We start from the raw sequence: 21,050 nt of genomic DNA on the forward strand, positions 1-21,050 counted from the left end.
AATATCATTTTCAGATAGGCCTGACTAGCAAAGGGGCTTGATTTGAAAGTCTGAGACATCTCTGCAAAGCCTCAGTTTCCTTGGCCTCAGCAAAGATTTTAGGCAGTGAATGAAAACACCGAGCTCAAGTTCCCCAGATGTTTTTGTTTCAAATATTTTTTAAAAAGTTTATTTATTTATTTTGCGAGAGGGGAGCAGAGAGAGGGAGAGAGCGATCCCAAGCAGTCCCCACACCGACAGCACATAGCCCGATGGGGGGCCGTATCTCACAAACCTCTGAGATCACGACCTGTGCCGAGATCAAGAGTCAGACGCTCAACTGACAGAGCCACCCAGGCGCCTCTAGTTTCCCAGATGTTAAACAGTTACCATACGACCCAAGAATTCCAGTCCTAGATATGCGCTCCAACCAAAATTGGACACCCCAAATCTGTATGTGAATGTTCACAGCAACATTGTTCGTGAAAGCTAAAAGATGGAAACAGCCCTAATGTCCATCAGCTGACGCACAGATAAACAAAAGGCTGTGTATCCACACAATAGAATATTATTCAGTCACAAAAAAGAACGAATTACTGAGACAGGCTACAACATGGGGGAACCTCAAAAACATTAGACCAAGTGAAAGAAACCGGTCACAGAAGACCACATGTCATCTGGGTCCGTTTATAGGAGATATCCAGAAGAGGCAAATCTGTAGAGACAGAAAGTAGACTAGTAGTTGTCCAGGGCTGGACAGGAGAAGTGACAGCCTATGGGTATGGGTTTTTTTTTTTTTCTTTTTTTTCAGTGATGAAATCCTCTAAGGGTAGATAGTGGTGATGATTGCACAACTCTGAATATACTACAAAGAGTGACGGGAAATCAGCCCTAGGCATGCAAGACCACAGAAGCCATTGCCACCACGTAGGATAATTAGGCTTTGGGCTTAAGATCCAGAGAAAATCTTCCGCGGGTCAAAAGTTTTGAACACCTGACATTGAATCCTGTCATCGCTTTCAATGCTACCCACCCAAAGACGTGATAGGCTGTATTTGCTACGGCAGACTCATGGTGATTAAATCAGATGAAATTTCAGGGCTCATATATGCGAAAGAAATTTTACTAGTGCAACCAGGTCAGTTACCCTTTGATGCCCCAACAGAGCAGAAGCTGACAAAGCTTCTCTGGAGCACAACCCTGGGAGGCGGGACTGACGTCTGGCGGCTCACCCCATCCCCCCAGGAGCCAGGGCGGAACGGATGCTTATGGAAAGAATTCGTAAATAGAATTCGGTGAATTGTCAAAAGCTTCACTTAAGCAATGAAATCCATGGGGCGGTAAATAATTGAGTGGGGAAAAGTGGGTTCATCAGTCTGGCAACATGGACATTTATACATTTTTGGGGGTGGGAGAAAAATGAGCCACGACAGGAGTCAGGAATTTATATTCCCTGTTGTCCAGTTTTAGATCTGAGAGACCTGCTCTTTCCCCCAGATCAGAGTTGTTAGCTTGATCAACCTACAGCGTCCAAGTCGAAGCACCTGCTGCATAGTCTGAGAGACAGACACTGTGGCCGGGGACGGTGGGGGCAGCTCTCCTCACTCTTCCTCCAAGCCCTTCTGTGAATGTTCGTGTCCCTCAAATGGGATTCTGGGGATAGGGATGAAGCAGCAAAGAAAATGGGACTTATTTCCAACCTGTACTTTGAATCAGGAATAAAAGTAGTAAACTTACTGGGGCACCTGGGTGGCTCAGTCAATTACGAGTCTGACTCTTGGTTTCAGCTCAGGTCATGATCTCATGGTTCATGAGTTCGAGCTCCACATGGGGCTCTGTGCTGACAGGGTGGAGCCTGCTTGGGATTCTCTCTCTCTCTCTCTCCCTCTCTCTCTGCCCTTCCCCTGTTCACATGCTCACTCTCTCTGTCTCTCAAAATAAATAAATAAACATTAATTTTTTTTAAAAAAAAGCAGTAAACTTAAACCTGGATGGATGTTGAAAACCATACATCCATCACCAGGTGAATGAATAAACAAGATGTGGTTAGTCCATCCAATGGACTACTGCTTAGCAAAACAGAGGAACAAACGACTGACCCATGCAACACATGGACAGGTCTCAGAAAAACTATGCTAAATGAAAGAAACCAGACACAAAACACTACATGTTGAGTTATTCCACTGATAGGCAGCTCCCATAAAAGGCAAAACTGTAGAGACAGAAAATGGACTGCTGATCACCCGGGGCTATAGGTGCAAGTGAGGATCCCATCGGAACAAGGCACTTGCTGAGGGTGACAAAAAAATGCTCTGTGATGAATGACCATTACACAATGGTGACCATTGCAAAACAGGATACATTTACCATCTCATTGAACTACACACTTAAAATGGATGAATTTTATGATATGTAAAGTATGTCTCAAAAAAGCCATCCAACAATTACATGAATGAATGGAAGAATTGTAAAAAGTGGTCAAATTCCTAACAATAGAAAAGAACGATAGGCTGATCCTTTGAATAGGAGGAGTCAGTTTCAATGAACTGTCTTCGTGGAAGTTAAAGAGGAATGTAGGCAGGAATGAATGAGAAAGAGATGTAAAATAGAAAAGAGGAAAGACAGCATGAGTTCCATCTTCTGTTTCATAGTGGAAATAAAAACATGCCTGTTTCATTGTTTCATTAGCTATGAGTCCAGCTGGTCTCCCTACCCCCAGCTGCCCTGTCATATACATAAAAGCATATGGGTACATTCTGTTACAGTTTTACTTAAATAAAGATAACACCTTTGCTCTGGCATTTTCCCCATTGACCCACCCAATAATGGTACCAATGAAAAAATTAGGTTAAGTCAACTCAACAGAATTTAGCTACAGTGGATGCTGGCTCCATGTGATTATTTATTAGTTAATGAACTGAAATATTTGGGGCCAAGTCCTGCATACCAGAATAAAGGCCCCAGTATTTATGTTTCCCAGCTTTTGCAAACAGGGAATTTCACTTGTCTCCAGTCGTATGATACTTTTCCAATTTCCCCACGAGATCGCCAAGAGTGAGAATGGCAATTCAGAGATGAAAACTGTAAATTCTCTCCATTCCTTAAAAAGTGATTTGTCTTGGCTGGGATAACTGAAAGAATTCAAAATGGCAGCAATCCCACCTTTCCGTTTTTCTATCCTTCCCCATTTGAAAACAGATTTCCCATAAACAGGGTGGGCAGAATCTCCAAACACCTGAAAGTATCTACGTATTAATTTTTAGAATTTTGTTTTTTAAAAGGTTATTTTCTACTGAATATAAAGTTGATGTTTTTCACAGAAAACTTGAAACATATATTTTTTATTCAGGTCTCGAGTCAGAAAGGCAACCAAAATACAGAAAACACACACACACACACTTAAACGGGCACAGGAGAGCAATAATCTCTCACGATCACCAGAAATGATTTCTCTTAGTTGAGGCAACTCTGGCCTTGGATTTTGGCATCTTCATATGTTGGAAGATGGTTCTATTTTCCCCCCAAAAAAACCATGGAAACACCATCAACAGAGAGCCATTCTTCAGACTGAGTTTCAGGAAGATTCGGTTGAAAATTTAATCACATGGCCAGAGGTAAAGAATGTGTGGGAACAATTTTACCACAAGCTTTGCCCAACAAACACACCATCCTTCCTACTCCGAGATGGCCTCACGTGACACTGGCTGGCAGTGGCATCCACGCCCTGAGCTGCTGGTGGTCACGGACGTATCTTTATGTGGCCATCTTGTCTCACACAGTCTTGCTTTTGAACAGCTGTCCGCAGTGAGAGCAGAACTATAGCCCCACCAGACTCCCTGGCATTCACGAACACCCAATAAACCTCTCTAGACTCAACGCCGTAGGGACTAGATCATTTTCAGGGCCCGGTGCAAAATGAGAGCGTAGGGCCCCTTGGTCAGAATTTAGGAAGAATTTCAAGACCGTGAGCGCAGAGCTCATACCAAGCGGGAGGTTCTGTGCGACGTTACAGTTCACACACTGGGACCCACACGGGCCACCACGGGAGGACTTCCACGGCCACGGGGCACTGCGCGTGTTTGGGGCTGCCGCTGAACTGCATCCTCTAACGACAGAAACATCTCCTGGGGAAAGAGGTTCAGTGCCTCCGACAGAAGCCCTGCTGGCCCGGCAGCTTGTTGCTCTGATGTGGTTCAGGCTGCAATAAAACTGGCAGCATCATCGGTGGGGGGTGGGGGGGGTTGGTGAGACAGGCTCCCCCCGGAAGGACCCCTCCCCGGAGGATGCCCGTCACTCCTTCCCCAATATTTACTGAGGCACCACCCAGGGGAGTGGAAACGCCCCATGGCATCCAGGAGCTGGCTACACAGTAGGGAAGGAGGAGGAGAGAAATTTAAATGATAACAGCTACCCTCCCAAAATGCAGTGTGTTTTTAGAATAAAAAGTGAGGGCGGGCAGGGCAGTGAGGAGGTCAGGACGGTTTTCCTAGAGGGCACACCTCCGTGGTCATTTTGCCCCAGCAGGGCTCACTGTCCCACTTCTGCACTCCGGGTCTGTCCCATCTGCCTGCTGCCCTCCCCTCCCCCTCCCCCAGTTGACTTGCCCGGCGTGTGCTCGTCTTTCCAAACCCTGCCCTAGCCTGTACCACCCAGCTGCCCTCCCCCAAACCGAGACATGCCCTTTTCCCTGCCTTCTCAGGGTCCCCTCTAACTTGGCTGTGAAGTTCAGGATTCAAGAACTTAACCCTTGTGTGGTAAAGATTACTTACTGCCTGGGGAAGTGATGTAAAAGGTTCAGCACAGTACCAAGGCCGTGTAACATCAACGAATGTTTTCCTCTGTGTATCTGTCTGCCGTCCTACAGCCTGAATTCCTTAGGAGCAAAAGTGCTTTCGTCTGTATCCACGGTGTCCAGCGCGTGGACCTGGCCGTGGCAGGTGCTCAGCAAAGATTCGTAACGTGAATGACTTCAGTGGTCAGTCACATCCACCACACTGGTCCAGACAAACACCCTGCTCACCGCGTATGAATAACCTGACACAATGTCAGTGGAATGGAGCTGTGACGCAGCACCCAGATCGGGGCATCCTCGTTAGTGAAGCAGCCTTCACACAGGCAGGTGGGACATTTTACTTTCCATCGCTCCAGCTGATAACGTAATGCCACCAAGCTGTACTTGACGTGGGAAAACTCAGTCATGTAACTCTATCTCCATCCTAGGAACATATGTCGGTCAGAGATGATAGAACCTTCCCGACTCTTTCTGCTATGACTTTCTACCACCACATTAAAGTGAAATCCAAGAGGTGCCGGGCAAAACACAAGGCAAAACAAAATCAGGGATGAGGGGATTTCCTGCAACTGGTTTCATCCGCTTTATTCCTTTTGTTTGAGTTACGAAGTAGGCTCTGAGCTCCTTGCTGCACTCTTGTAACACGGAACCTTGCAGACTGGGTATCTGAAGAGGCTGTGTCAGGGAAAGTTATCAGCCTTAACACCAGGGCAGGGACTCAAGAGCCAAAGAGCTGCTTTGCCTTTACGGGCTCCACGACCCCGGGCAGATTACTTAACCTCAGTTTCCTCATCGGTAAGATGGAGACAGTAGGTCCTACTTCACGGGGTCATGGTGAAGATTAGCTGTTTCTGGAACCCTGCCTGGCACATGATAACCGTAAATGTGGCTATCATCATCATCCCCGTTGCTTGTCTCCTGGTTCTGGTTTCTGTTTGCCCAGTCACTGTCTTACTAGCCACCCTCTTTCTGTCACCCGGCTCCTGTTCTCCCAGCCCCTCAGAATCACCTAGAAAACATTTTTTTTTTTTTTTTAAATTGAGGAACCAGAGACTCAAGCAGCTGGTCCAAGGCAGGCAATTCTAACAGGCAGGCAAGATTGAGAACGTGGGCAAGGCTCTGCCACGGAGGCCTGGGGACGGGAGTACAGGGGGTGAGATGTAGCTGGCTAGAGCCACGTCCTCCCTCCGTGCCACCTGTGGCTGCGTCCCCATCTCTGCCTCTGCATCAAAGACCGAGCCTGCCAGGTCAGCAGGCCAGCTCCACGGAGGCTCACCCTTTCTTCCTTTGATTCCTTTCCTTCCACTGGAGTCTGAGGTTGGAAGGAGACTGAGAACAGGGAGCAGACGCTCCAGGAGACTCCATCTGGACCTGGATGGCCAGCTCAGAGCTCGGCTTCCGCGCAGGAGGGCTACGGCCCAAGGGCAGGCAGCTGGCCACCTGGACTTTACGTGTAGCCATCAGCTTCGTCACCCCTGTGAACCAGGGACAACTTTCTTTTTGAGTGAAAATAATTTTCGGCAAAGCGAAAATTTAGAACTAAAGTTGACAAAACCGTTCTTTGTTTTTGATGGCAACTTCTCTTCCACTAGCATCTGGACTCTCCTCCCTTAGTAAATGGAGTAGGTTAGACACCACGCCAACGGCTCAGGACCTCGGTTCTGCCGGACGTGAGTGTGTCTCAACCATGGACGATCTTAAAAAAAATTTTTTTAATGTTTATTTATTTTTAAGAGAGAGAGAGAGACAAAGTGTGAGCTGGGGAGGGGCAGAGAGAGAGGGAGACACAGAATCGGAAGCAGGCTCCAGGCTCTGAGCCATCAGCCCAGAGCCCGACGCGGGGCTCGAACCCACAAACTGTGAGATCACGACCTGAGCCGAAGTCGGACGCTTAACCGACTGAGCCACCCAGACGCCCCTGGACAAGTTTTTTCAGTCGACCATTCCTTCTTTTCCTACCTTGCTATCGTGGTTGCTTTTTCACAATTTACGCAGGCAAACAGGTGACCACCCTTGTTAAGCTAGTAATTTCGGTATTATACACGCCGTAGGTTCAGGGTAAAATCAGATCTGGCCTCATAAAGTACATAGTCTTTTGACAATAATTATTTCCCACTACAGATTTGGGGCTGGCTCCAAATGGTCGAATCCGTCCCCAAGTAGATATTCTACCATCTCCTAAATGGAATGCATTTTGGCAGACTTGCTGGTTTAAACTAAATTAGATAATAAACCCCCTGTGGTCACAGAGTACCTTTTCTCTACTTTCAACAGGCTCCACACCATAATGCAGGTCGCACCATCCTGTGTCACACAAATATGCAAATATACATTGCACTGGAATATGTGGTAAGACTTCTTATGTGCAGACATCACAGCAGCCTAATAATTTCACAGCGTTATTCGCATTTTCAGTGAAATGTTGGGCCAAGTGACACAGCATATCTATGCTTAAGAATATGGATTTATTTACTTAAGTAATTTCTACAACCAATGTGGGGCTCGAGCTCCTGACCCTGAGATCAAGAGTCACACGCTCTACCAACCAAGCCAGCCAGGTGGCCTAATAACATGGTTTCAAGAAGAGTACGGACACACACACACACACACACACACACACGAGGTCGACCCTTCTTCCTTATTATTCTCGAATATACCAAATAAAACATGGTTTGCTTATGCCTGGGCAAAGTCCACAGTTCAGATTTTTTTTTTTCCTCCAACAAAGTTTAACTGGAAAGGGAAAAAAAGTGGTTTATTGAGGGTAGTTAGGTGTCAGGTTCTCCTCTTTCCCTCTATTACAACAAGGTCTATCCAGCCTTCTTATTTACAGAGGTTTGACTTAGGTTATTTTTCTCCCCACTGGAGAGTGTGGAGTAATGGGTACCTTTATGACAGCTTGTTGGGATTAGAATCGGCAAATTTTACTTGCCTGTTTCGTCCAAATTTCAAAAGATAATCCCAATGAAAGAAATACTTATGAGGATGGGAAGTAATGTATCATAAACTGACAATAAGATAAAAGATAGCTGCAGGCAGTAGGAGTTAAAGTAACTCCTTACTCGAGAGATAGTCAAGGCAATGGGAGAGGAAGAGACATTAGAAAGAACAGAACAAGGCACTGTGCTAATCCAGAGATGGGGTTATTCCAGTAGAAGGGAGGAAAGGCCAAAAAGGTGGGTGGTGGGTGACCAGAGCCAAAAAGAGACCCAAGCAACCCCCCATCAGTTATACCATCAGGAACAGAGAGAGGAGAAAACAGAGTCAAGGCAGGCCAGTTCTCAGAGATGACTCAAACCCTGCTTCCCCCCACCCCATCCCATCCCCAAGACTCCTCATTTAGTGACAGTGGTAAAGAGGAAAGGCATTGGAAGGGACAGCACAATATATCGACTCTTCCTTCCCACAAAGTCACTTAGAGATCATCCGACTCAGCACTCTAGAAGTTTCTGCAGAAATGTTCCCTTTAGCAGAGGAAGCTAACTCCAAAAGGTCTGGAGCTATGGCCTCAAGCCGTCCAAACAATCAAGCGTGTTTTGTGTTAAAAATTCATGTAAATGTTGTGTGTTATATCATGGCACATCCATCTTTGTTGTCTTTTTTAAAGTAAAATAAATTTTAGATCTTTCCGCAAAACGGATGCCTGGGTGACCTGGGCCCAGTCTCTCCCGCAGCTCAGCACAATTGCTGGCACACTCCCCAATAGGACCCCAACCTGTGGGTGGTTGAAGATGTTTGTATCTACGCCTGGACTCCTCCCTGACCAGACTGAGAAATGAGGCCACAGGACATGTGAGGCTACCTCCCGGTGCCAGGGACAGTACCCACCAAGAGACAACTCCTAGTTTCAAGAAGCCCAAGGTCCCACTGAAAGGAAGTAGGTGGCTAGGACTGGGGCCCCAACCCAGGCTTTGCTACCCTGCCCTGGTCCTCCCTTGTGCCGTGCTGCTTCTCATTGTCCCGAAAAGACCCCCAGTCTCTGTGGCCCAGCAGAAAGTGTCTAGGGAAGGAGGCGGGACAGTCACCAGATTCTCGCTAATGAAATATTCCTGTGGCCTTTGACAAGGACTGGACACCTTGACTCCCCACCTGCTAATCCTCTCCCTGCCCAGAGAGGCAGGCAGGGTGGGCCACATAGCATAACCATTCTTGGGAAATTGCAACTCAATGCTTGCCCAACACCCACAGGGAACAACTAGATCCCAGCCTGGCTAAGCACATGTTCAAGACAGGTACATCTTCTCTGGGGAACCAGGCCGGAGGGGAAGCTGTTAAGACCAGACTGTCTTAAAGGCAAATCACAGATTCAACCATTTGAGAAGACAGAAGGAGTGGAAGAAGGGGAGGGGGGATGAAATCTCAATCTAGCTAAAATTGGACCCAATATAAATAATTAAAACAATCAGGCACATTTAAAATATCTCCGCAGTCCTTTCTCCCTGTTTCCCCTACTTAAACTTTAACCCTATTATTCTGCTAGAAATGGAGGCCAAATGAGGATTTTAGTGACACCACAAAACTTTCATTAGATTATTTGGTCTTAAGTAACTTCTTAAATTTCCACATGATTCAGGGGTTAAGATGTAGAATTTCTGCTCATTTTGAAGCTATGGAAGGTCCTTTAACCCTGAAAGAAGATCCAGGGAAGTTATGGGAGAGAGCACATCATGCAAGTGTATGCAATGCTTTTAATAGTCTGTCTTATCCCCATGGGCAGACTCCGTCTGGTTCATCTCTGTACCTTCAGTGCTTGGCCAACCATAGGCTGGATACAAGGGTTCAGGAAGGAATGCTGTGAGAAGGTTCTGGAATTGTGTGGGAGTTTGGAAGAATAGACCCCACCCCCCCAAGCCCATCTTTCTGGTCCTGGAAGGAAGAAGGGAGGAGAAGGGCAGACACAACACCTGGACAGACTAGACGCCTACCGTTGCCGGCACCGGGCTGGAGAGCTGCTGGGGAGCCGTTGGGGAGCCTTGGGGATGCCGAGGCGGGGTGGGGGGGGGGTTTACCTGAAGTAGGAGCTGGTCCCAGGACCAGCAATAAAAGTGACCCTCTGGCTTCAGTGAGAAGGCAGGAGAGGCTTGAAATGCCTACAGAATTGGAGGTGGGTACTAAGAGGCAAATAAAAAGAGGGAGACCTGGGTGGGGAGCACACTGGTTGGCCTAGAAACTGGGAATTAATCAGTAAATCCCAGCAGACTCACCAGAAGTCAGGAATACTGAGCTGTTCTCACAACTCTTTCCTTACATATGTTAATCCATCCCACCGGGACTGGGGAGTGGGTTGTCCCACCCAAAGTTTAGCCCCCCTGCCCACCCTGGGCTCAGCCAGCTGAGGGGTAGGGGCGACCTAAATGGAATCCTGGGCAGGGAGCCACATTTGATTATTTTGTGCTTACACCTGTGTTCTTATTATTTTTCAATTCGTATCAATTGATTTAAATGAACGAATTGCCCCTTTGGTTGGGGCCATTGTTATAAAGCTGGTGAGTGCGAGTTAGTCCTGAGAGATGAGTTCTCTTAGATCACCAGCCAGCTAACCGGGTTTCTGAGCGTCAGATGTAAGAGTTCCCTAGAGTTCCCAATGGCAGGTAACTCCCCCTGCCAGAGTACATTTAACAAAGTCTGGAATGTTTCTGGCTGTCACTCCTGGGGTGGGGAGGTGACTACTGGCATGCAAACATCCCGCAGTGCACAGCAAGGCCCCACAACAAGGAATGACTTGGCCCAAAATGTCAACAGTGCCCAGGTTGAGAATTGGTCCTCAAGGAAAGTCAGCCTGGGAAGTCCTGGCGGGGGCCATCTGACCCCTGACTCCTTGCGCCCACCTTTCTCTAGGCTACAGTACCCATTCAATGCCAGACACTGCTCTGTGCAAGAAACAGTACAGTTAGAAAACCCCAGTCCACCAGGAAGCACCCAGTGCAGTCATTAGGATAGAACCATAAAGGGGCGCCTGGGTGGCTCAGTGGGTTCAGCATCTGACTCTTGATCTCAGCTCAGGTCACGATCTCACAGTTCATGTGTTTGAGCCCCACATCGGGCTCTGTGCTGACAGTGCAGAGCCTGCCTGGGATTCTCTCTCTCTCCCTCTGTCTGTACCTCCCCTACTCATGCTCTCTCTCTCTCTCTCTCTCTCTCTCTCTCAAAATAAATAAGTAAACTTAAAAAAAACAAAAAAATAAAAAGGATAGAACCATAAAGACTGAATTGTCATATAACGTAATGGCATCTCGAGTGAGTTTCCTAAAGCATGTATGATGGGATGGAGGAAAACAGAGGCCAGAAGTTTGAGAGACAGACCCAAAGGGTGGTGCACATTTGGGGAAAGAAGCTGTCGCCATATCTCCATGCAACCTGCCCTTCCCCACAGCAGAAGAAAGAAAAGGGGGGCATGAGCTGGTCCCAGTAGGAAGGTTCGGGGACTGCACTGATTGTGTGCTGAGAGCGGCAGCATTCTGGGAAGAAGCACTTGGTACGGACAGACTCTTTAAAATTTCATCAGCCTGGGTTAACCTTTGCCCACAGAGAGGTGACAGCTCACGAGGGAGCCGATGGAGATGGGAAAAAGACCAAATTTCCCTCCCCATCAATTCATTTCACCAGGTCTTATTTCAAAGTTTGTCTGAGATCAGCACAGGCAATGTCTTCCCAGATGACACTCTGCCTTTACACTCGGTGATAGATTTGTTGGCAATCAACAGCAGAAAAGAGAGTCGGACTCTCCACCCACAGCCTTGGGAGCCTTTCAAGAAGCCACCACAGGTGTCCTTAAGAGCAATTTCTAAGCAAAGTTCAACCCTTGGTTAAAAATGTGTTTTGAGAACAGTTCCTATTTAATTTGATGTGATGCCGTGCACTGTCGTTCAGATATTTTAGCAACAGGGCCCTTCCCCTTCCCCACCAGATCACTTCCCTGGCTAAACCAGAACAGCCAAGCTCCTTGAAAACCACAGTAGCGTGTCTTATACATTCTGCTACTGGTTTTTCCCCAAGTTCAAAACCACTGCTCTCTCTTCCAGTATTTCTGCAGCTCCCAAAAACTAAGACGAAAGGGATACAGGGGAAGGTCTGCATGGTGGAGATCTGATGATTATGTCAGAGATGTTTGCTGCGTGTCTGTTCAGCATGCAGCACCGCGCTGGCCCTGGGCACAGACAGATGGATACAATGCCAACCAGCCATACGGAGGGCACAGTGGTTCCAAGCTGGGCTCGGGAAAGCTATGGTCTTGGTTCAAATCTTAGCTCCGTTACTTATTATGAAACCAGGTGAATAACTCACTAATCTTTGCCTTCTATATCTGTAAAATGGAAAGTAAGAAAACTTTTACCTGCTTCGTTTGTTAGAAGGATCAAGTGAATTGATACATGGGAGGTCTCTGTAATAGACACAGGAAGTCCTCGTGAAGGCGGGCTATAAGCGTTCTCAGAGAGCCTACAGATTGGCTGGTCACCTCAACATCTCTGATGGCTTCTGCAAGTTACCTGTCATCCCCCAGACTGAGCGATAACCTTCTGCAGAAATTTTAGTGATCAGCTTCAGACTCCTAAGAAGTCCAAAATGTGGCCTCTTCTCTTGTAGGAGCCCACATAGAAATGACCATGAAATAGCTACTATGTACAACCCAAATTCAGAAGGGAGAAATCTATGCCAACCAGAATTATCTGGAACTCTGCAACAACTTCATGCTGGAGGAAGAAGCTGACCTCATATGAGATCAAAATAACTAAGAAGGGGAACTTGCTAAATGTTTTCTCTGAAGGTCTGACAAGCAGAGGAGGGTGGTGTTCCAGAAGAACTTCTTTAGGTTGCCCATATAAATTCCATGATGAAGGTAGGAAATCAAGTGGGCACAAAACAATTCTAAGAGGAGCTTCATGACCTCAGGAAATATAAACAGGAGTACTCCAACAAAGTTTTAACATTCTGTATTTTGGATATTTAGATTTAAGGTGCTGAAACCTAAATCTAGGTTTTGTAGGAAGGAGACATAGACTTGCAATGTTATGGGAAACCTAGCTCTAAATGACAAGAGGCTCTCTGGTAAACCACTGGCCATATAATTTTGATGAAGGGGGGAGTTTCTCTTTTAAAAATGCTATACATTGAGTGCATCTGGAGGGAGCTATAGTCCCATGGAAGTCTACAAGTAACTCGCTATGCGGGAACTTTGAGAGATTAAGGCTCAGTTTGTACTTTTCAGAAAGAGAACATGTAAGTCTTCTGGACTCTATTCCTCTATGGCTCCTGGGTCAGAAATCCTACCTCTTCCCATTTCATTAATCAACAAATGTTTACTGACACCAGCCATAAGCTCAACCAGTGTGAAAGATACAAGAAAACTTTAACATGGACAATGGCCAACAGCTAACCACTCTTTCATTCTCTGCCCAGCACAATCTATGTATAAATTTGTTCAATGAAACAAGAATGCAGCACCATTAGCCAATAAATGCATCTCTCAAAGATAACACCTTCTGGTTTAAGGGGCTGTTTCCACATTTCTCTCCCCGTTAGTTCCTGAGCTTATTTAGGAAAGAAATAGTTTCCTATTTATGGCTATATCCATCATTTACAGTGCCTGACACATGATAGTCAATATCATTTGTTGAGTGAGTGAGTAATGGATGGGTGGATGGATGATGTAAGCATGAATGTATAAAGGGATGAATGAAGGGTGACTGAAAAGTAGGATTTAGGATCAAAGGAAGAAGTGGAACAAACCCAACTAGAGTAACAAAATGAAGACAAAATCAAAAACAGGTAGAAAATCTTTGGTGGAACAAGAGTGTGTCTTGAAAAGTGGAGGAGACATAGGTTAGACAGATCATCCCACGATAATGCTCACCAAAAATTGCTTTTGTTTTGAGATATTTCCTCTTACTCAGTCATTAGAAGAAAATGGAGATCAGCAAGTCACATTATCTCCCTGGAAAAGGCTTCAGATATTTGAAAACTGTGGCCGTTTACTCTGTATCCAGTTTTGCTCACAGTTGTGTCCATAGCACTCGACAGACAATAGACGCACAATGCATATCGTTAAAAGAATGAGTCCCTGATTTGAGCTTGCTCTTTCCCACAGCCTTAGCTGTGGTCTTCCCTGGTCCATACATTAAGCCAAATTTCAGAGTTCCAAAACTTGATTTCCAAACTGATTCTGTCTTGGACGAAGACTACTGAATTAGAGTTGCCCACGCTCTGGGTAGTGTTGGATGATTACTAAGCAGGCTTGATCACATAGGTCTCTCTACACATTTAGGTATTAAAAACCATTTAGAACTGTGAATGTAGAGTCTTCACATAACTCGTTAGACCTCCTTTTGAGAATACGGCAGACTGCACAAAATGTAGTTAGGTTGGCCCCACGCTCATCTGACCATCCCACAATTCAAAGCGATGGCAATGGTAGGTATTATTAGGATGATGTCACAGGGGCATGTGGGGCTCCCTGTCCCAAATCTCTTACTTGATTGAAGTCTGGCCTTCACTTCTTGAGCTTCAACTCAACAATCAGTGGATGAGGTATGATTCCACCACCTACTCACATCATCTTTCTTCTACCAGTCTTACTTGCTCTGGTTTAGACAAAATTCTGCCCCTGAATCTATATCCACCAGCACAGGGTATACCTGCTTTATTTCCACACTAAAGACGGGCTTCTCCCCACTTGGGACAAGAACTGAGAACCATCTCCAGCTAACTAACCCCCTGTTAGCTGGGACAACGTTGTCTTATTCCCCTTGACTTGTGTTTCTCTTCTCCTTCCAACCATCACATCCTCTTCCCGGTCATGGTCTTCTCAGACTAACCACGTCTGCTCTCTCTCACCTCCCTCCTGCCTGGTCTCCTCCCCTCCAGCCCTGTGCACGTCCACACACGTCATTCACACCTGTTTGGTTTTAACTTGGGTTTTTGACTTGATTTTTAACTTTTAACTTGATTTTTAACTCGGGAGCCCAGACCACAACTTCTCTTTTCTTCGCAGTTTCACGGCACCCAGTTCAGAGCCTTGGAGTGAGGCCCCCACTCAGCGGCAACTGACGCCAATGTTAAAAGGTCTTTCCTTGGAACCAACCAACTCTATTCAGCCTCTTTCATGGCGTCCTGAATTTGCTTTGCTCTATAGCCTCCCTGACCTTCCCCAGGTCAGGGCTATTATTATGTTTTTAAGCTCTGCTCAGGGTCCATTTATAGGACAGTATTTATTTATTTATTTCTGGCTGTGCTTCCCAACGATTCTTGCCCTCTGGACTCCATGCCGGAAGGCTTTTTGTTGTGAAACTGCTAGGTCTGGAAACTCCAGAGCGCCCCCCATCACAGACTCTGACTCACACACCATCCATCTGCTTTGCGGGGTCAAGGGGTAAATCTACATCCCTGAGGACCATTTTCAGACTAGGAAAACAGTAACTTAGCAAGACTGCTTTCCACGCTCTTTGTGAGCATCGGAAAACCCACAACTCAAGTGCTCAGGTGTGCCAACAGGCGCTTTTCAAATTCTTTTCAACGACACTTTGCTTTTTGCTCTTTAACTAGTTCTCTTGGCTTTAACTCCATTTGGTTCTGGCTAGCCTCGTGCCATGCCATGCAGTCCTCATTTTCAGGTCCCTTTTGTATCTGAAATACTTGAGACCTCTTGCATTATAGTAAGTTTTAGAAGTCCCAGATAATGGCATGTTTAGGTCAGGATCTCTGCAAACAGAACCTCATTAAAACCACCCCTTCTTCCTGCTTCCATGCTGAGGGGTTAGCCTGACGTTTCTGAGTAATGTTTTTGGTTTCAGGAACGAGAAGGGACTCGGAGGGCTGAGCGACCTTCACAAGTCTTTATTTAAAATTACAGATAATTTTAAGAATCGAGGATGAGACGACTATTGATCTATCTTATAAAGGCTAACTTGTAACTCGGGATATGCCCATTAAGAAAATAGTGTCCGTTATCAGATATTTCCTCACACTTACTGAATAAAAGACTCTCACCTGTTAACAGGCCCATTTGGACTTTCTAGCAGACATGTCCTTGATTCTAATCATATTTGACTTTGCTTATTACCAGAGAGATGATACTTTTCTCTTGTATTCTATACTTTTCCTGAAAATCAATTCTTTTTCTCCCCATAAAGGATGAGAAGATTCAGTAGCTTTAACTTAGGACTTTGATCCTTGCCCACACACACACACACACACACACACACACACACACACACACACACACTTTCTCCCTCCTCTCAGGATAATTTTCTCCAACTGCAGACGCTTGCCTCATAATCATAGATGGGTTAATGCTTTCCCGGTTTTGAAAACGAGAAGGTCTACGGACCCTGACCTTAATGAGAGCGGATGGCACAGGTGATCCACTTAAGGAAGATGTGCAAAGAAAAACAGAAACAAAACCAAAAAAATCCAAACAGAGAATCCTGCTAGTAGTTACCTTTTGTCAACCCACTCGGACTTGTTGAACTTGGGTTTTGTGCTGAGTAAGTTCAGGCTAGAGCAAAGAACCCTCTTTTGCATGTTTGGGCGATGGGGCACACCTGGGCAGATAATAACGTACCCATCAGCGCTGGTCCTCAAACACCCTCTAAAACTTTTCTCGAGGACCTCACCTCCTATAAAGAAGTGCATGCTCGCCCCTTGCTTAGGCTGCTCATGGCATTAATACCACGTCTAGAAAACTGTCTTGGTTTCCTAAAACAGACCAGAAACGGAGGACTCGCATAAACACAGAACCCTTCCTTCCATAATTCCTAGATATGACGGAGAAATTCATAGGCCAAAAATTAAGTAAATAAAGAGGTAATCCCAAATGCCTGTTTCCTTGACAACACCCCTCCCCCAGCCCTCCTCCGATAGGGAAAAACCAAAATGAAAGTGAGGAGGGGGTAGCCACAAAGCCGTGCTGGATTTTAGCAAGCGGAGCCCATAACCGGGTCCGGAAAGCAGCAAACTCGGAACGAAATACAAATAAATCAATTGATATCGGGGGCTGCCTTTTGTGGAGTATTTTTTTTTTTTGTGGTTGCCATAGAAACGCCAGGGACGGAAGAACGTGTTGCATGACACAGGAGACCGATCTGTAACAGGAACCTTCTCCCCAGCTTCATCTATCGCAGAGAAAACGCTTCGGCCCAAGGGGAGGGGGCCGCAGGGGGAGGGGGGCGGGGAGGAAGCCCTGAACGGCAGCTCGAAATCACCACCGGGAAACGAACGCTCGCCCAGCTGAGCACAAAGGAAGGGTCCTTTTGTGGCTGCAGAGCCCCCGTGCCTTCCAGGCTCTGCCCCTCCACGTCCCCACTGGAGCCTGACTTCCTTCTCCACCTTCCACGCTTCCTCGTTCTGTACCTACCCCTTCCAGAGGTTTTAGTGAGGTCCAGCCCCGCAGAGGATAACAGTGAGACACAGACACTCACACACAAACATCCGCCACGCCCAGAGGTGAAGTCGCCTGGAAATCGCACGAACGGCACATACCTCCTTGCTGGCGGCCCCTGGCACATGGGCTTGGGAACCAGAAACTGAAAGGGAGCAGGCTGGGGTGCAGAAATTGCCACTAGTTTATAGGAGCTGTAAGTCAGCCAACACTGGAAAGAAAAAAGCGAGACTCCACCCATGGGGTGGACCCTTCGGGAAAAAAAAAAAAAAGTGGTCCTCAGCTGACGTCTCTCCCCACCCCATGTCACTTCCTTTTAAAGCTACAATTTAGCAGTTACGGGGAGGGAAGCTACGAGCCGGTGTAACATGAGTCACTCCCTTCCCCTTGCAATTAGTGTAAGGAAGTGCCTCCTCGGTCGGCTTCGCGTTCCAAAGCCTCCGGCTCGGGGAACCTGCCGGAATCCGAAACAAAGCCCGCTAGGTGGCCCTTCTCTTCCTGCCGCGGCTCCCACGCCCTGTTGCATCCCCGGGGCCCCGAGGGCTCCTGCAGGCTCGGCCCGGACGCACTCCGGCCCCGTCCGCGCGGCGACCTGGAAACGGTCCCAAACGGGCTCGCGGGTCGCTCGGCGGGTCTGCTGGGGGCGGGGGGGGGGGAGATGCCCGCGCTCTCCGATCCCCCCCGCCCTCGCTGCTACGCCCGGGGCTGCGGGGAGATCGCTCTCCACCCACCGGCGCCCCGAAGCACCTTCAAGGAAATAATGCCGGAAAGTCCAAGTGATCGCAGACGTTCCGAACTGGGAAAAAGAAGCTCTGGGGTCGGTGTGTTTTCTCCCCGCCGGGGTCGATTACCACGCACACGCGCGCGCGCGCACACACACACACACGCACGTGGCATTTGCACCCAGTGTGTTGGAGTGGGTCTGGGCACACCTTTAGAATCAAACGCTGTCATCACAACTTTAAAAAGAGTTTCAACAGCAACTCTGCAAATACCGCGTCTCCAACATGCCCACAGCATGATTTCAACCTCCAAATAGTTAAGATGTATGCCCTTCAAATGTCCACTATTAGAACCATAGTCGCAAATAACACTGGAGCCTTTGCATACGACCCCTGTGTTCACCCCCTTCTTTAGACGTTGACAGCCCACGGGGAAGAATAGAATGCTCGTGAATAACTAGACCACACTGCAAAACAACTAAGACCCACAGATTGCTAAAACCGAAGGAAACCAAACCAAAACCCAAGCAAAACAGTGCGCCATGAGAGCAGAGAAAAGAGAACAGAGAAAGAGCTCTGCTCCGTTATGGTGGGAGAGAAGGGGGCATCCGCAATTGACAAAGGGGGGTTTGGACTATAAGGTGTGTGGCATGCTGGTGGCACGTGTGATGGGAGAGAGGCAGATGGGACATGGATGGGGAGGGGGACGTTAAAGGACATCGAAGGCATAAAAGAGGAATCTGGACAGAAAACCCATTTGTAGCAATGTCTTCTTTTAATATCCATGTGAAAATTAATTTGACCGTACAGAAATGCGGGTGCCTGGGTGGCTCAGTCCGTTGGGCATCTGACTCTCGGTTCTGGCTGGAGTCGTGATCTCTTGGTTTGTGGGTTTGAGCCACATGTGGGGCTCTGCCCTGCCAGTGCATAGCCTGCTTGGGATTCTCTCTCTTCCTCTCTCTGCCTCTCCCCTGCTCGTGCTCTCTCTCTCTCTCTCTCTCTCTCTCAAAGTAAACTAAAAAAAGAAAGTTTGACCATACAGAGATGCTTATAAAAGATGTTTGTAAGACCTTTCTTACAGCCAAAGCGATTTTTGAGAGTTTTTATAACTTTTCAAATTATGTTTTAAAATCCATTTATTTCTAGCGTGGGGGAAACTTGCAAAGGTTTTTCAAAGTACTTCTCAAGTAGAGTTAGACTGTTTTTCATATTTGAATCTTGAATGGAAATGTATTTCAAAATCTGCAAATTGCATAAAGTTGTGCTATATTACAAGGGTAATTTAGTTATTTATTTTGAGAGAGAGAGAGAGAGAAACACCAGCAGGGGAGGGGCAGAGAGTGAGAGGGAGACAGATGATCCAAAGCAGGGTCCGCACTGCCAGCACAGAGCCTGACTAGGGGCTCGATCCCACAACCGTGAGATCATGACCTGAGCCAAGTCAAGAGTGAGACGCTTAACCAACTGAGGCACCTAGATGCTCCTACAAGAACAGTCATTGATTTCAATGGAAACAATATGAAATTAAAATTTTTGACAATTGCCAGTCTTATTCTGATCTCAATACTTTAATATGTCTTGATTCCATTATGATGATAATTATTATTATGTGTGTTATTGCTACATTAACACTTTGTCTATTTCAATGATGTTACTCACAGTCTCAATTATCTCAGCAATATAGCTGAGAAATACAGGGGAAAGTCACCACTTCTAAAAATTTAAAGTGGAAGTACCACATCCATGGACTAAATCTTATACACTTTAGACTCTGTTCTTATTTTAGATATTCCTTGTTCAGCTGTTTCTGTCTAGACAAGGAATTGTGAAAATTCCCAGTTCACAATCTAACAAATCAGTTCAACAAATATTTATTGAGTGCCTGCGCTTTTGTTGCTGAAGACACAAAAACGTGAATAAGATGTGGACATTGGCCCATGGCGCTCAAGGTCTTAGGAGCGAAAGACCTGTAAACAGTTAAGATACGGTGTAATGGAGGCAGTAATTGAAGTCTGTACAAGGTTCAGAAACGGCCCAAAGAATGGGAATAGGGAAGTGGAGGAGAATGTCTACACAGTTTCTTAGCTCACAACAAACTGTAAGGGGTGAGAGCAGGCAGTACATTCATCAGCAAGACTGTAAAAAATTAATGCTGACCCGTGGAGCAATTTAAAAGGACATAAAGGATATAAACTATAACACACCCAAAAAGGATAAACAAATAACCAATAAACATCAACAACAAATATGCAACCTCACATAAGAATACAGGAAGTGAAGGGGCGCCTGGGTGGCTCAGACGGTTAAGTGGCTGGCTTCAGCTCAGGTCATCATCTCACGGTTCATGGGTTCGAGCCCCCTTTGGGCTCTCTGCTGTCAACACAAGAGCCCTGTTTAGCTTCCCTGTCCCCCCTCTCTCTGCCCTTCCCCACTCACGTTCTCTCTCTCTCTCTCTCTCTCTGAAAAATAAATAAAACATTAAAAAGAAAGAATACAAGAAGTGATGTTCTTTCTTTGTTTATCCATTTGTCAAATATTCAAAAACCAAATATACAAAGGTAAAGAAGATGCTATGCAATGGGTTCTCTCCTCTCTTGTTGGTGACAGTAAAGTGGCACATTATTTTTGGAACTCAATTGAACCAGATCTGTCATGAGCCTTTAAAATGTTCACACTCTCGGGGTGCCTGGGTGGCTCAGTCTGTTAAGCATCAGACTCTTGACTTCAGCTCAGGTCGTGATCTCGTGGCCGGTGAGTCTGAGCCCCGGATCTTGGGATTCTCTCTGTCTCCCTCTCTCTCTCTGCCCCTCCCCTACTTGATCTCTCTCTCTCTCTCTCTCTCAAAATAAATAAAATAAAATGTTCACACTCTATCCAATAATTCAACTCATACGTATTTATGCCAAGGAAGTAAGCACAGGTCACCTCAAAGGCACATGTAGATTCGTCAGAGTCACGTATGATAGTGAAGACTGCAAACCATCTAATGTCTGAACTTGCAGGTCAGTTATGTAAATGATGTGATATTCATATGATGGAGTATACTACATAAATTTAAAATGCTATATTTGAAAGACGCGAGGAAACATTCACAGTATATTAAGTGAAAAGGGAACTGAGCTATATAGCTAACATAAACTCTTCTTTATAATTATACAAATATATATTAGGTTGTGTGTAATGG

The 21,050-nt window shown here is 46.4% G+C and overlaps 1 protein-coding gene across 5 annotated transcripts in view; it reads right to left on the bottom strand.

The window, feature by feature from the left end:
- The window catches only part of AGPAT4 (1-acylglycerol-3-phosphate O-acyltransferase 4), a 126,433-nt gene extending 109,056 nt beyond the window's left edge, over positions 1–17,377 (bottom strand). For 3 of the 5 annotated variants that reach the window (XM_042940242.1, XM_042940243.1, XM_042940239.1), the window contains exon 1: positions 17,246–17,377. The gene's annotated coding sequence lies outside the window, so the exon portion shown is untranslated. Of the gene's footprint in view, positions 1–17,120; positions 17,145–17,186; positions 17,210–17,245 lie in introns of those variants that run through there. The other 2 variants (XM_042940238.1, XM_042940244.1) reach the window with 2 other exon arrangements.
- Between the last annotated feature and the right edge of the window lie 3,673 nt (positions 17,378–21,050).

This window comes from Panthera leo, chromosome B2 (assembly GCF_018350215.1).
Source record: "Panthera leo isolate Ple1 chromosome B2, P.leo_Ple1_pat1.1, whole genome shotgun sequence".
NCBI classification, from domain to species: domain Eukaryota; kingdom Metazoa; phylum Chordata; class Mammalia; order Carnivora; family Felidae; genus Panthera; species Panthera leo.